This window comes from Gavialis gangeticus, unplaced genomic scaffold (assembly GCF_001723915.1).
Source record: "Gavialis gangeticus isolate Ggan-Ray unplaced genomic scaffold, GavGan_comp1, whole genome shotgun sequence".
Taxonomy (NCBI): domain Eukaryota; kingdom Metazoa; phylum Chordata; order Crocodylia; family Gavialidae; genus Gavialis; species Gavialis gangeticus.
In genome coordinates, this window is record NW_017729032.1 from 180216931 (window position 1) to 180230926 (window position 13996).

General features: G+C 42.7%; 1 long non-coding RNA gene across 1 annotated transcript in view; it reads right to left on the reverse strand.

Annotated features, from left to right (window-relative positions):
- The window catches only part of LOC109303343, a 25046-nt gene that overhangs the window by 3610 nt on the left and 7440 nt on the right, over positions 1–13996 (reverse strand). Inside the window, exons 2-3 of the long non-coding RNA XR_002099063.1 lie at positions 12586–12708; positions 6497–6564 (exon numbers count right to left, since the gene is read on the reverse strand). This is a non-coding gene — a long non-coding RNA (uncharacterized LOC109303343). The remainder of the gene's footprint in view (positions 1–6496; positions 6565–12585; positions 12709–13996) is intronic.

Consider the following 13996-nt stretch of genomic DNA (forward strand, 5'->3'; position numbering starts at 1 on the left):
TTTCCCCCCCCCCCCCCCCCCCCCCAAAAGCTGTCTACACAATTACCATGATAGTGCATGCAGATTGGCTAAATGCATGTGCAAATAGCTAACTTGTAATTTGTAAGTGCAATTAACTGACTTTATGTGTGCAGTCACAGTAATTGCAGGTGCCTAACTCATGTATACTGCAGAGCTTTTCATCTTCAAAGTGCTTTAGAAAATCAAACATTAATAACATCAGTAACAGTAAAATAAAAAACATATATTTGAGAACATAAATTTAGATACTTTTTTGTAAGTTACATGAACGTAAGGCAAACAAAATACATATTCAATAAAAAAAAAAAGTGTATTGCATTTTTTCAGCTGTAGCTGTTTCAGTGCAATTCTGGCATTATAGGCTTAAAAACAGGTTTAAGCCTACTTCAATGAGCATGCATATTCTTTGGAATGAACCCTAAAAGAAAACTTGCTGTGGAGATGGAATGTTATATGGGAAGTCATCCAGGGACTGTCATTACTTATATAGCACTGGAAATGCATGTGGTATATCACTAACGTGAGAGGAAACAAAGTCCTTCCCAAGTAGTTCACAAATATGAGAACAGCAGTGTGTGTAAAACAGTACAGAGATGGTAGGTCACATTCAGCAGGTGTGGGATGACTTCACGAAACAAAAACGGGTTTTGTAGAAATTAAGTGAACTAAGCACAAAAGAAATGGGGCACTGGTCCAAGTGTAGTAGGTGGTATGAAAAAGCCACAAAGCTAAGTGTAGGAGACTAGTAAAATTACACTAACTGCACTCAAAGGTCTATTTTTGTTCTCAAGAACAGTGAAGAGCTTTTGTCATTCTTATCTTGCCATATAATGAGCGTACACAATACAATACAATCATGGTGGTTTTATGGTATCTTGTGTCTTTTAAAAGCTTTTGTTCTTTTCCACCTCTTTTCACCATCACTGTTAATTCCATAGTAGCTTTAGCAACCCAATGAGTTTCCTGTTTGCTGGAAGCTACATCTTGTTTTCTTCTTGAGGTGGCGGTAGGTGAAACTTGACTCTCTAATAGTGCTGGTGGTCTGTCAGCCCCTTATCTGAGTAGAACACAAACCAGCTGTTTATTCCAATTAGCAGCTGTCTGTTCTTAAATCACCAGATACAGTTTTTGTCCAAGCAGTAGCTGCCTTTGCAGCCTTCAGGTTGTCTGTCCTCTTTAATTAGCCCTTTCTTTTCATAGCCTGTTATTTACTCAGTGTCTGAAAAATGACTTGAAGTCAACATCGATCAGAACAAACCATCCATTTCAGCAGGCTGTTCAGAGGATGCAAATGATCCATGATGTCTTATAATAGTTAAAAATATTACTTTAAATAAGTCTGATATACAAGTGAATTTGAAAAGGGAAGATGCAGAGGAGTAGAAATAATATTCCTTAATATCATACAAGCATGGTTGAAGAAACTGTTGTGACTGAAATGGCTGCTTTATCAGGCATGAATTTCCATTTATCTTCCTTTATGTGATGGGATATGAAAAATGACTCCTGGCTGGGTTAGTTTGCTATTGAGATCAGGCACCTCTGACATGCCGACATATAGGGACTGTGCTCTGACTGACTTTTAAAAGATGGTATGGCTGGATGCTTTGGGTATCCCTTGCATGGGAGGGGGCACCCAAAGGATGAGGAGGCAAAGTAAAACAATATTTGGGCAAAAGATGGTGAGGAGGAGGAGAGGGGTTGACGTGGCAAAGTAAGGCAATATTTGGGCAAACAATAGTGAACCAGTGTGTTTATTTGAGAAAACACTGCTTCTGACTATTATAGCCTTTATCTCTAATAAATCTTACCTGAAACAAGTTGTGCAAGGAGGAAAAGACCAAAAACTCTAATAGTCTATATAGTTATATTCACTAGAGTATCTAAAAATATATATATACATGTTAGTCATCAGGGCTGTTGAGATGTACTGATTCTTGCTTTTTTAGAAAGCAAGAAATGATACATGATAACATACATTCCAATAAGGGTTCAAAATGTCCACCGTTGATACCCTGACACTCAGAATAGCAAAAATAACAGTAATGTACATGTACGTACATTTTTTGAGACACCTAGTGGGAGGGGTAGATTCAATATCCTTGTTCCCTCTTTTCAAAGCCTTTCATACCCCGTGAATGTGTGCTTGCCTTTACACAGATAATCACTAGGCACTTGCACTGTTATTTGGACATGCATGCGCGCGCACACACACACACGCACACACACTCACACTCAAAGGAAAACAGCCTCTGGTGATTTAGGCTAAGTTTTGTGCTCTAAAGAAGTATTGGGGGAAGGGTTCTGTGTCTGTTTGTGGGCAAACCAGACTGAGACCTTCTTGTTTTGGACAGCTGGCTTATTCCTACAATTATAGGCATTTTGATGATGGGTTTATAGTTTCTGTTAAAGTAATCATTGACTCTTATTTAGGAAATGCTGAGCCAGCAATCAAATTGGTTGATAAGGTAAGGGGATCGCAGAGGGCAAAAACTAAAAAACACTAGCTGTGCATGTGATACAATTGCTCATGAACATGAAAAGGGAGAGGTTAATTTTAGAGTAAATCAGGCCTGGGTGCACAATTAAAAGTGGGCAGGAAACGTTTCCCATTCAACAACATTTTTCAAGATTTCTAAAACTTTTCCCATTTTAATCAGAACAAAACTAAGACCTATGGAAATTTTCCCTGAAAAATCCAAGAGCAAAAAAGAACAAGAGAGTGGTTAGAAGAGCAGCTAATAGACCAGTGATTAGAGATGTAGGGGAATGACAGAGAAGGGACTGGAACCTGTCTCTCTCACCTGATTCTTGGTAGACTAACTGATCCACTAGCCTATTTATTGAGTCTAATGTTGTTCTTCCTTTTTCTTCTCTGTGACTTTGACTAGTAATTCCAACCTGGAACTGAGAAACATTTTTTGATGACAGTTTTGCCGAAGTGGGACATTCTGACACACAGGTTTTGGAGTTGACCAGTTGGCATTTTCCAACCAAAAAGGTTATGTCGCTATCCCTAACCAGCTCTACACAGAACTCCACATACTTATTTGCTAAATGAAAAGGGAAGGGAAAAAGAGGAGAGAAAAATTAAATGCTCAAATTGTTTGATGTAAATTGGCAAAAGGTATAGAGGGCGCATCTACATGTCCTCATATGGTGATATTGCTGTGGCGCTGTGCTTTAGCACTTCCTTTTGGAAGTACTAAAGCATGGCACAGTATGGGCAGTTACTGTGTTGTGCATGTGAGGGATGGTTAGATTTTGCTGGTATGTCATCATAGTGACGCACTATACTGGGGGGAGTGCACTGTTTCAGCAATGTAGCTGCTGATCGCATGTAGACCCATGTGATCGCTATGTCACCATAGCACGCCATACAGTGATGTAGCGCATTGCTACCTCACCGTAGAGTGACGTGTAGATGCACCTAGAAATTCTGAGCTACAAGCTGGTTTGTCAAGCCAAATGTGTTCTGTAAAAGAGGTCTTTTCTTGGTTTTGTACATTGTTCTTAGCCTCAGTGTCCACTCAGATTTTCTTCTGGAAATGTGGGGCTTTTACAGCCATAGTTCCTGTTATTTTTTCTCTCTCTCTGTATTCCTATTACAGTACAGTAGTGCCAAGAGTTGAGGACACCTGACACTATTGACAACAGTTACATCTCTGTCCCAGCTGTTATGATAGTTTGATTAGTTAGAATTTGAGGAACCCAGTCTACAAAAGATTTCTCTGCTGGAGAAGGGAAGTGAACTCTGGTCTCTCCAATCACAGACCAGAGCCTTAATCATTGGACCTTCTTTCCCCATCATTAAGAGGCAGTGCCCACAGAGCAAAGCTGAAATATCTCATCTCAGGCAGAGATGGGGAAGCTTGTGTTGCCTTTTGCCAGTGCCGTACACAGAAAATGTAGAGCAGGTGCAGATAGGGGACTGAAGGTGAAATCCTGGCTCCATTTGAAGTCAAAGCAATGCTGCCAATAGTTCAGTGGTGTCAGGATTTTGCACACTGCCAATTTTTAGGGTTAATAAAGCCAGTACTCAATTTCGCAAAAAATGGTTTTAATATTTGATACTTTCTAATACCTGCTGAACTAGCAGGTTAAAGGATAATTAGGAAGTTTTTTAAATTTAATCCATAGGTCAGACATAGAGTTTAATCAGAGAGCTCTGAAGGCACAAATCATAGATATGAGACTTCTCTTCTGGCTCTCTTGGAGTTAGAGACAAATGCGGCATACTTTGCTCCGAGAATTTTCAACGCAGAATTCAGCAGCACAGAAACCCATAATGGTTTCTCTGGAACCATTAATGTTTCTCTCATCACTATGCTGCTTTGGACACAATAGAGCTGTTTCAGGTCTGTTGTTTCAACCCTTCCTTGTGGGACTGTTTGTCTTAAATATGCCTAACGTGCAAGAAACTGCAGTTGCTTTACAGATGCCAAATCTGCACAAAATTACAGGATACAAAGGTCCTTATTTGATCAAAAGAATAGTTTGCTGGATCTATGCAGTTATAACAAGTAGGTGGCTTTGTGAATTTTGCTGGACCTCACTTTCTCCCAAACCCCAGAAGTTTAAAAGCACCAGATTGTTTATAAAGAAAAGAAACCTGTTTTAAAAAGGAAAAGTTCAAATTAGGACGCACTTGGCAAGTACAGCATAATACCATGGGGACTAATCCTACCTGCTTGGGAGCTGGACTGGACAACATAGGAGATCTTTCATTATTTATTTTTGATAATCCTATGCATGTCATTCTATGGCATTTGCAGCTTTTGAGAATTCCAGTGTGAACTGTCTGTTAGCTCCCAGACTAAGATTAACTATCAGAATGAACAAATGAATGGACTTCTGACAAAGTTTCAGATCATTGTCCATACTTTCATGGAATGTGATAGTTTCTACCTTAATGCTCCAGATCTTATCCTATGTTTTTACCGGATTCTTTTTCTCCAAAAGATAAGTGGCTTCTTCCTGATCCATTTCCCATTTCCTACCCTAGTACTTTTGTTTCCTTTAATTAACTGCTCCCTGGCTTTGATAAAAATATCAGTAGCAGCAGCCATTATCTGACTAAACTGAGAACCTTTCTTTCCCCTGGGAGCTGTGAGAGATATTCCCCTGGGAGCATCCTTCATTTGTTCCATTGTCACAAGTGTGCTTTAAAACAGTGTGGCATTTTGAGAGGAGGAGCTGTTTGTACTATCCTTTCTGGCAGTGTGTGTATACATGCATGAATGTCAAGGTGGAGAAGCATCACTTATCAACAAGCACGTCTACATTAGATATGTATTGTGGAATAGACTATTGGCTCCACAGTAAATGTTGTGCATCTATTAGGCTGGAGTAAACTAATTTACTCTGCAGCATGATAGTACTTGTATTTACTAGTACTATCCTGCTGCAAAGTTTTTCACTCTGTAGCAGTGCATGTGTAGATGCTGCCCTGGCTGGCTGGGACATGAGAGTGCTTCAGTGCAGGGGCTGTCTGCTGACTAGCCCCTCACTGGAGCACGCTTATACCCCAGCCAGCCCCTTTTCAACATGACATTGGTTTTTTTTGAGAAACATGATAAACTCAGGATTTTTTTTATTTACTTTCTAATTTTGAGCCTCAGGTTCTTGTTTCCAGTGTTTTCTCCATACCCATGGGAGCTAAAACTTTCTTTCACTTTTTTTGCAAAATTAGAATTTTAGAATTTTAGTCATCACCTAATTACCAAATTCCAGAGCTGAGGCTTAAAGAAAAACACCAAATATCATGTGACATCCAATAAATACATAAATAAATATAAGTCTGAGAGCTGGAAATACTGCATAGGTGACTAGGCTGAATATAATCTTTTCCACTGTAAGTTTTAGATTGAAAGTTTAGTATATTGAAAAAAACTTTTCAGAGCAAAAAGGGTCATACTGTATATGGCAAGGTTTGACTCCACTATTTCCTTATGAATTGCTGAGAAATGGCGAGGGTGTTTCATACTGCCCAGTGTTTGGTTGGTTAACTCCAGTTTCCTTTTTTCCTTCCTTTACGCAAGTGCTCATGATAGAAGAGGTATAATTAGAGAGACTGCCTGAGGGAAGGCATGGCTCCCGACCCATGCTTGGAAGACTGTTGATCTCTAGGCTAGGGAATATTTTGTGACATTTTTGCTTCCAGTGCCTGGTTTTGATTTGTTGTTTTAAAGATTCTTGCCAGCTAAAAAGACCCTACAGCCTGTTGCTGTGTGTTTTTCATCAACCCATCACCCCTTTCCACTCCTGGTTTACAACTGTCTTCTCTATTTTTGTTCTCACTGACCACTTCAATGTTGTAGGATTTGTTTGGTTTTTTGTTTGTTTTTTTCCCCCTTCACCTCCCCCCTCCAATATATTACAGCTTTAAGCATAACCACTTGAAAGAGAGACTCATCAAAGGGTTCTCAATTAAAGGTAGGAGAACATAAAAGCAAAATTCTTGGAGAGTGAATACCTTGGGGCTTTGCTGATGGGGAACTGTACCTTTCCCTTCCAAGTCATTGATGCCTGCTGTTGAGTACCCTGCATAAAAAGAACAGGTGGTTACGATCGAGCTCATAAACAGGATAAAATCACCGCAAAATGATTTATAAGTATCTTTGTTAGCAACCTCAGAAGGAAGGCCAGGGCTTGAGATGAGGTGGGGATTGAACACCTTCTTGCCCTTCAAGGGATGAGAGCTGGTGCTGTCCATTGGTGGGGTAATGGCACTTGGTGGAGCACAAGTTCTTTTGACAAGAGATTTCATCCTCCAGGATCACAAGATTAATGTTTCACTGGCACTTTTATTTGTTCAGTTAATGAGAAAGTAGAGATGAAAGTAACTAAAAATGCAGCTTCACCTTTATCACCTTGTTGGGCATTTCACGTTGCCTCAGCGCAGCTGACTTATCTTATTAGGGCAAATATCATTTGAAGGACAAACACAGACATCACATAAATACATAAAAAAACCCCCAAAGAATTAAAAATATCCAGTGAAATTAGTGAAGTGCGCAAGACCTGTGGTTTTATCAGAAGGCATTCTACCCACATCTTTCACTATCAGCTACAGGCTTTGATGGATTGGGGTGCATATGTGTGTACTGCATGTCTACAAATGTACTTCTTCAGCGCCCCTCTCTGTCTGCTGCAGGAGACAGGGTATTGAACTCCTCAATAATAACAGGCTCCTTTGTTCCCTTTAGAAGGAGTTTCTAGTATTTTGATATAATGTGTCTTTATTCTGTGTAATAAGCAGATGTTTACATCTATAAATAAGATGCCCATTACAGATACTTGGCGACAGAAAGGAAGAAAAACATTCCCAAGGCCCTGTGGCATGTTTCTGGAAATATATTTTGTTCTTTTGTAGCCCTTTTGCACTGTCTGGCTTTGTGTCAGAGGAATGATGTGCCTCCTCAGTACAGAGAAAAGCATAGAGTATTAGGTGAAAATTACCATTTCTGTGGAGCAGATAGAGGCTGTCAAGGGCATAGTTCACACTGTACACTCATGACTACCTTATTTTGCAAGCTGTATGACTACTGCAGCTGCTCAGGGGTTTTGAAAGAGCATCTCTAGGAGCTGAGGTTATAATAAATAAAGGGACTTGTTGTGAGAGAGAACTAGACCAACAGAACTTGGAGATGGTGGAGTTTTTAGTTTATTTAAAATAAAATATGACAAAATAAAATTAAAAGCATTTTATTTTCTGGTTTACAGGTTTTTAAATATTCTTCAAGTAGAGCAAAGTGGATGCACTTACCCCGGTATGAAACTCCTTATACTAGCATACCTGTTCCTGTAGGGAAGGGGAATAAGCTATTAGGGTAAGATGCATCATTATACTGATATTGCTAAGTCCACAATAGCAACTGTACCATTTAAATTATATTGATATAAAACTGACACCCTCTTCCCCGCCCCAGTTGAAATAGTTAAAGAGCTAAAAAATGCATAGATAGACCAGGTATTACAGGGATGTAAGATGCAACCCTCTCAGTCTGTTCCCTTCCTTACTAGTGGAATGGCAGCAGCAGTGGAGAAGAGGTGTATTCTCTGAAGTAAATCTCCTCTCCTTCCTAAGCTACTTTATCCCAAAGCTATGTTCTACTCCACAAGCTTCCAGACTGGCATGAAAAGCTGAGCATTGGCTCCTCCTAGTTATAGATGCTAAGTTGCATCAAAATATTAAACACTTATTTTTATAAGAGTTATGTTCCATGAAATCCATGGCAGCAGTTGTCACAGGGCTGCTATGTGATTTTGAATGGGAGAAGATGTGTTTACAGTAAAACGGTAGACACTACAAAAATGCTGAGAACCTCTGTTCTGTGTATTATGCCATTGATTTTGGAGCTGGGCATCATAGCAAATTTGTCTAATGGAAAAAGTAAAAATTACCTGAAATATAAAATAAACTGATAAACGAAATCATGAAGTAAAACTCTACTATAGGTTACATTTTCAACACAATGGCCTGTGACTTGCAAGTGTAACTCCCATGTTAATTCAGTAACCATTTAAGTAAATTCTGGATACTTGGCAGTGGTTTCATTTAGAAGATAAGGTTAAAGGTGATTGTAGATGAAGCTGAAAAATGCTCTTAAATTTTTTAAGTCTAGTTTGAGGCCATAAAGAAAAAAAAATAACATCAGTATGTCATCCATTTTAAATCCACTTCTCACTCTCTCATGTACATTCTCTGTATTTTATGGGAAGCATTATATTACAAGGGTTAACTTTCATGTCATCTCATTGAAGTGCTGTTTCAGGTACTCAGAAATGATATCTGCTGAAAAGGAGAGTAAGACCATTGTCTCAGTGTTTCCAAGTGTCTAGGTCCTGGGTTTCTGACTGTTGCATTCTTTTCTGGAACTTTGATCAATGAACACTGCATTGAGGGCTCGTTCCCCCTAATTCTGGTTTTAGTCGGGTGGTGGTTTAACTTTATGAAGCCTATAATTTACTCTGTTGACATCTCTATGCTGGGGCTGTTTCATTTTGTTGACCTACAATAATTCTACAACAAGTCATTGTTATCAAGAGAGGACTGCTTTCCATTTTAACAATGCTTACTAGAAACACTACAGCCAATAGACAAGCGAGTGAGTAGTATAACAAAGTACATGCAAATCAGGAAAGACTGTTGGAGGGGACTCCCTCTTTGGTAAAGTAAAAGTGGTTTATTCAGTATTTGTATTACAGGGAGGAATGGGGAACCTTCTAAAATACTACTAGCCTTGCTGGGAGTATCTTGTTCTAAAGATACAATCTTTGCAAGCCTTTGGATTCTGCTCCATGTTGTTGAGACCTCTTGGAATAAACCAGTTACTGTTAATGTTTTACATAATGCTGTAGGAGTGAATATTTGTTTCAGGAAGAGAAACAGAGAGGCCTGCTCAGTTGTATATAGCCTCCCTCAGCTGTCAAGTTAAGGGGGTGGATACTGAAGGGTAGGGAGGAACAGTTGCTTGAACAGCCAAAGTGCTGAACTTGATGTACAAAGTGACCTTCTAAAAGGAAGGGCTGAAGAGGCACGTGTAGAAAATGGCATTTTAACGGTTTTTTAAAAAAAGCACTGTAATATTCTTTAATTTTTACTGAACAGTGGTGGACAACTGTTTTTTTCTGAACCACAGATTATATCAGGGATCTGAAACTTGATCATGTGGAGGGATATTATTTGCTATACAGTGCTTGGGCTCTTCTAGCTTAATGGAGGGTTAAAAAATATCAGTCCAGACTCCTCTGAGGGTACTTCTGTACTGCTGTGTAGTATAGATCAGGGGTCAGCAACCTACAGCCCCTGGGTCCAGATCCAGCCCATGAAGAGACAGGATCTTGCCCATGGCAGCTCAGGGAATTGGCAGCGTGCTTCAGCCACAGCAGCACAGGTGGTGTCCCCAAGGTCCTATCACATGTATATCTTGGACAGCTGTCTACAAATTCAAATTCACTGGGGGTGTGGAAACAGCAAGGGATAGGAGATGCTCTATTTGCCAGGGCATGCCCTGGAGTAACTAGAAATTATGACCACAAACTGACAGAGAGCAGATTCAGGTTAGACATCAGGAAGAACTTTTTTGCCAGCATCTGGAATGCCACCTCTGAATCAGCATCTGGGGCAGGTGCCCCCCCTCATGTTACTCTAGTGCAGGGGCAGGCAATTATTTTGGGTGAAGGGCCGCTTACCCAGTTTTAGCCGGCTGTTGAGGGCCGCATGGGTAGCCCTGCCCCTTGACAGGTGCCTTGCCACCTAGTCACCATCTTGGGACCAATGTCCCAGGGCCAGCACCAGTGGGGCAAAGGTGGGGCACAGCCTGGCAGGGGTCTGTGGAGCTGGGCTGGGCTGGGCTGCACCAGCAGGGAGACGGGGAAGCTGGCCTGGCTCCATAGAGCCCCTGCTGGTTGGGACCCTGTGCTCCTGCCACCCGGCTCTGGGCCCCACTGGCACTGCCCCCGGGACAAGGGTATGGGCCCTATGCTCCCACTGGCACCCCACCCGCTCACTCCCAGTGCCCCCCCAGCCCTGTGGTATAGGTGGGGGGCAGCGCACAGCCCCCTGACCCCTTGCTCACTGGCAGGGAAGAAGCTGGTGTTGAGCACAGGCAAAAGTGGTCCCTCACCCACCCCATGGCCAGTGCTCCCTGCTGCAGGTGCTTGCAGCCCACATGGGGCTTTCTGGAGCAGGCACAGGCAGCCCCACTGTGGGCTGCAAGCGGCTACAGCGCAGGGCAAGTGAGGGGCTGCTTTTCCCTGCGCTCAGCACCAGCTTGTAACCTGGCCCTGCTGCCAGCCTGGGCCCCGTGCCAGCTCCAAGCTTGCCCGTCGGGGGGGGCTGCGTGCAGCGGCAGCAACTGCGGATCCCCCTGCTTGCCACGCGGGGCAGTGTTGGCTGCTGCCACCCTCCCACCTGGAGCTTGTGCGCTGGGCAGCCCACAGGCGGCAGTGGCAAATACTGCCCAGTGCAGCAAGCAGGGGGGCCACAGCTGCTGTCACCACGCGCAGCCCTGATGGGTGAGCCCAGAGCTGGTGCGGGGCCCAGGCTGGCAGTGGGGCCAGGTTACAAGGTGGTGCTGAGCACGGTGGGGAAAAGCAGTCCCTTGCCTGCTCCATGCCCGGTACCCTGCACTGCAGCTGCTCGCAGCCCATGTGGGGCTGCCTGTGTCTGCTCCAGACAGCTCCACATGGGCTGCGAGCAGCTGCAGCAGGGAATGCCAGCCATGGGGCAGGCGAGGGGCTGCTTTCCTCTGTGCTGGGAAGGAGAAGGGAAGGAGTCCAGAGAAAAGCTGAGTGCGAGGGGGCAGGAAAAGCGGCCCCTCACCCGCACCGTGGCCAGTGCTCCCTGCTGCAGCTGCTCGCAGCCCACGTGGGGCTGTCCAGAGCAGGCACCGGCAGCCCCACGCAGGCTGCAAGTGGCTGCAGCGTGGGGCACCAGCCATGGGGTGGTTGAGGGGCCGCTTTTCCTCCCCCCCGTGCTCAGCTTTTCCCTGGGTCACTTTTCCTTGGGCTCCTTCCCTGCCTGGGGCCGTCCCCTGCCCTTCCCCACCCTTCCCCCTTATCTGAAGTTCCAGCTTGGGGCAGCCACGTGCTTCCAGGCCAGAAGCCCCTGCTGGGGCTACCAACTGGAGGTGGGCTGGACCGGGTGGGCCCTGCTGTTGTGGGAGCCCGCCAGGCTTCCCCTCGGCAGATAGATATTAATTTTCTAAATTTTTTAGGGGCCCTGCGGGCTGGATAGAATGGCCTCGCGGGCTGGATCCAGCCTGTGGGCTGTATTTTGCCCGCCCCTGCTTTAGTGGTATCCAGCTACCCTGATCTTTTGGTTAGGCTACTGTTACTGTAGTAATAGTAGTACTAGCCAGTTTAAATTTTGCTCAGTTATGTCCATGCTACAACAGTGATTGCTGTGTAGAGGTACTCTGAGAATTGCAGGGAGTCTGGTTTTCTCAGAGCCTAAGGTTCTCAGCCAACTATTGGTTCAGTATCCTTTGCTGTTGCTATAAGTGGAAAAGAAGTAATGCCAGAAGCCACAAAGCAAGCTCTAACCTGTTTAAGGAAATGTAGCAATGTATTTCTGGAGGTGGTTGTGGTTTATTTAGCTGTGAAATTGGAGTATCTTATTTTCCATGTACTGCCATACCTTTAAATTCCTAAGCAATCTTCCTGTGTGTGCAGGTTTCAGCAGCCATGGTTGTATCTGGCCCTCAGGACAGGCTAGAGGAGGGCAGGCAGGAAGGCATATACATGTACACATATACAGAACTCTCCTTTTTTATTTATTCTGATATTACTTCTTTCCTAAGGCCTGTCTACGTGTGAAAATTTAAATCTTTAAATTAAATGGGTTTAAAATCTGCATCCGGTTCATATGTGGAATTAAAATTGATTATGGTATTTTAGTTTGTCCCTGTAATTTGCCAGTGTGAGCTAGCCCAATGTAAACCAGGTTTAAACTCATCATAAGCATGTCCACAGACGAAGGTGCCATGGTTTCACTATAGTTTTTTAAAGAAGCATGAGGTGTGGTATATGACCAATATCCATCTAAAATCAAGGTACCTGATTCAAGGAGAGTTCTTCACATGGATGTCATTTTGAAGCAAAACTGGTGCAAAACCAAACCAAACCAAACCAAGACAAAGATGCCTTCTTTTCCCTTCCTGCACAGGTCTTGTCCAGTACCTTGGGAAAACCATGCCAGCTATGGTTATTGTGTGTTAGCTTCTAAAATACAATATCTGATCTCAAGCATCACTTTTTAATTTTTCTTTCCTTTTCCCCCCTAAACCTTAGTTGAATGTCTACAGTGTCGGCTCTTTAGAGAATGAAAGTTCATTTACTCAATTTGGTTCATGTTTCAAAGTTCTCCTTTGTGTTTCCACTTTTTATCGGTCAGCCAAATTCCTTGTCGTTGAACCAGAGCTGTTGTATCCTTGCTCCATTAGCTGTTACTGTTTACAGAGATGTTAATGTAAATGAGGGCAATATGGGGGAGGAGATGAATCCACAGGCCAGAGGAACTGTACGGTTTTCCATTCTCAAGGCTTTGCTTGACACCACATGTTTTATTACAGGTCTGGTGCTGAGTGAGACAAATCATATCAGATGAAAGTCTGTGTGATCTCACTGACAGTAGTAAGGACCAAGGGACCCCTTATTCCCTCTCCTTCCCAATTCTAATACCACTGTAATTTTCTCTCACCTCAGCGCATTGTTTTGAGCTCAAAGGCTTGAGTTCCTTTAAAAGGCTTTTTATGGTGCAATTGTGTGCGATTGAAACCACATTTTTATATGCGTCAAAACCAGTTCAGCAGTTAAAAAGAAATCATAATATAGATTGGATCATATTTCCTAAGTGGATGTCACTAGCTAACTCTTTTGTTATACCATTTAGCTACATGGAATTAAGCAAGTGTTTACTATTAAGTGGTTACATATGGGTCCTATTAATTCACACACTCTGGCATTGCTTTTGACTAATATCTTGTCAAATAGGTTAACATTTTAAAATGTCTCTAAACCACTGAACTACAGGGACCCATTATTTCCTAAGTGAAAGCCAGTCTGCCGAAGAGTTCATGGGCTGGAACAGTGTTGCAGTGTTTACATTTGAGAAGCTTTTCACTTTTTGTATTTTGCAAAACAAAAGTAAAACAACAGGACATTTTTTCCTCTTTGGGGATTTTTGGGCGATTTTTTTTTCCTTTTCTCAAACCTCTACAAAGGGATATTTTTGCCCAACTGGGAAAAAAAAAAGAATAGAAAGGGAATGAGAGGAATCTTTTGTCACCTGTTTCTCATAGACCACTGCTCTTATTTTGGAAAGGGAACTCTCATCTTCCTTTCACTCTGTGCATGCATTCTTCATTCATCCCTCCTAGAATGGGCTCTTTTTCTCCTGGCAGCTTAATTAAGAAAGGTTAGAAAACCCTGTGTAGATGGTTCTTTGATCTCTGCTCTACTGGCCTAT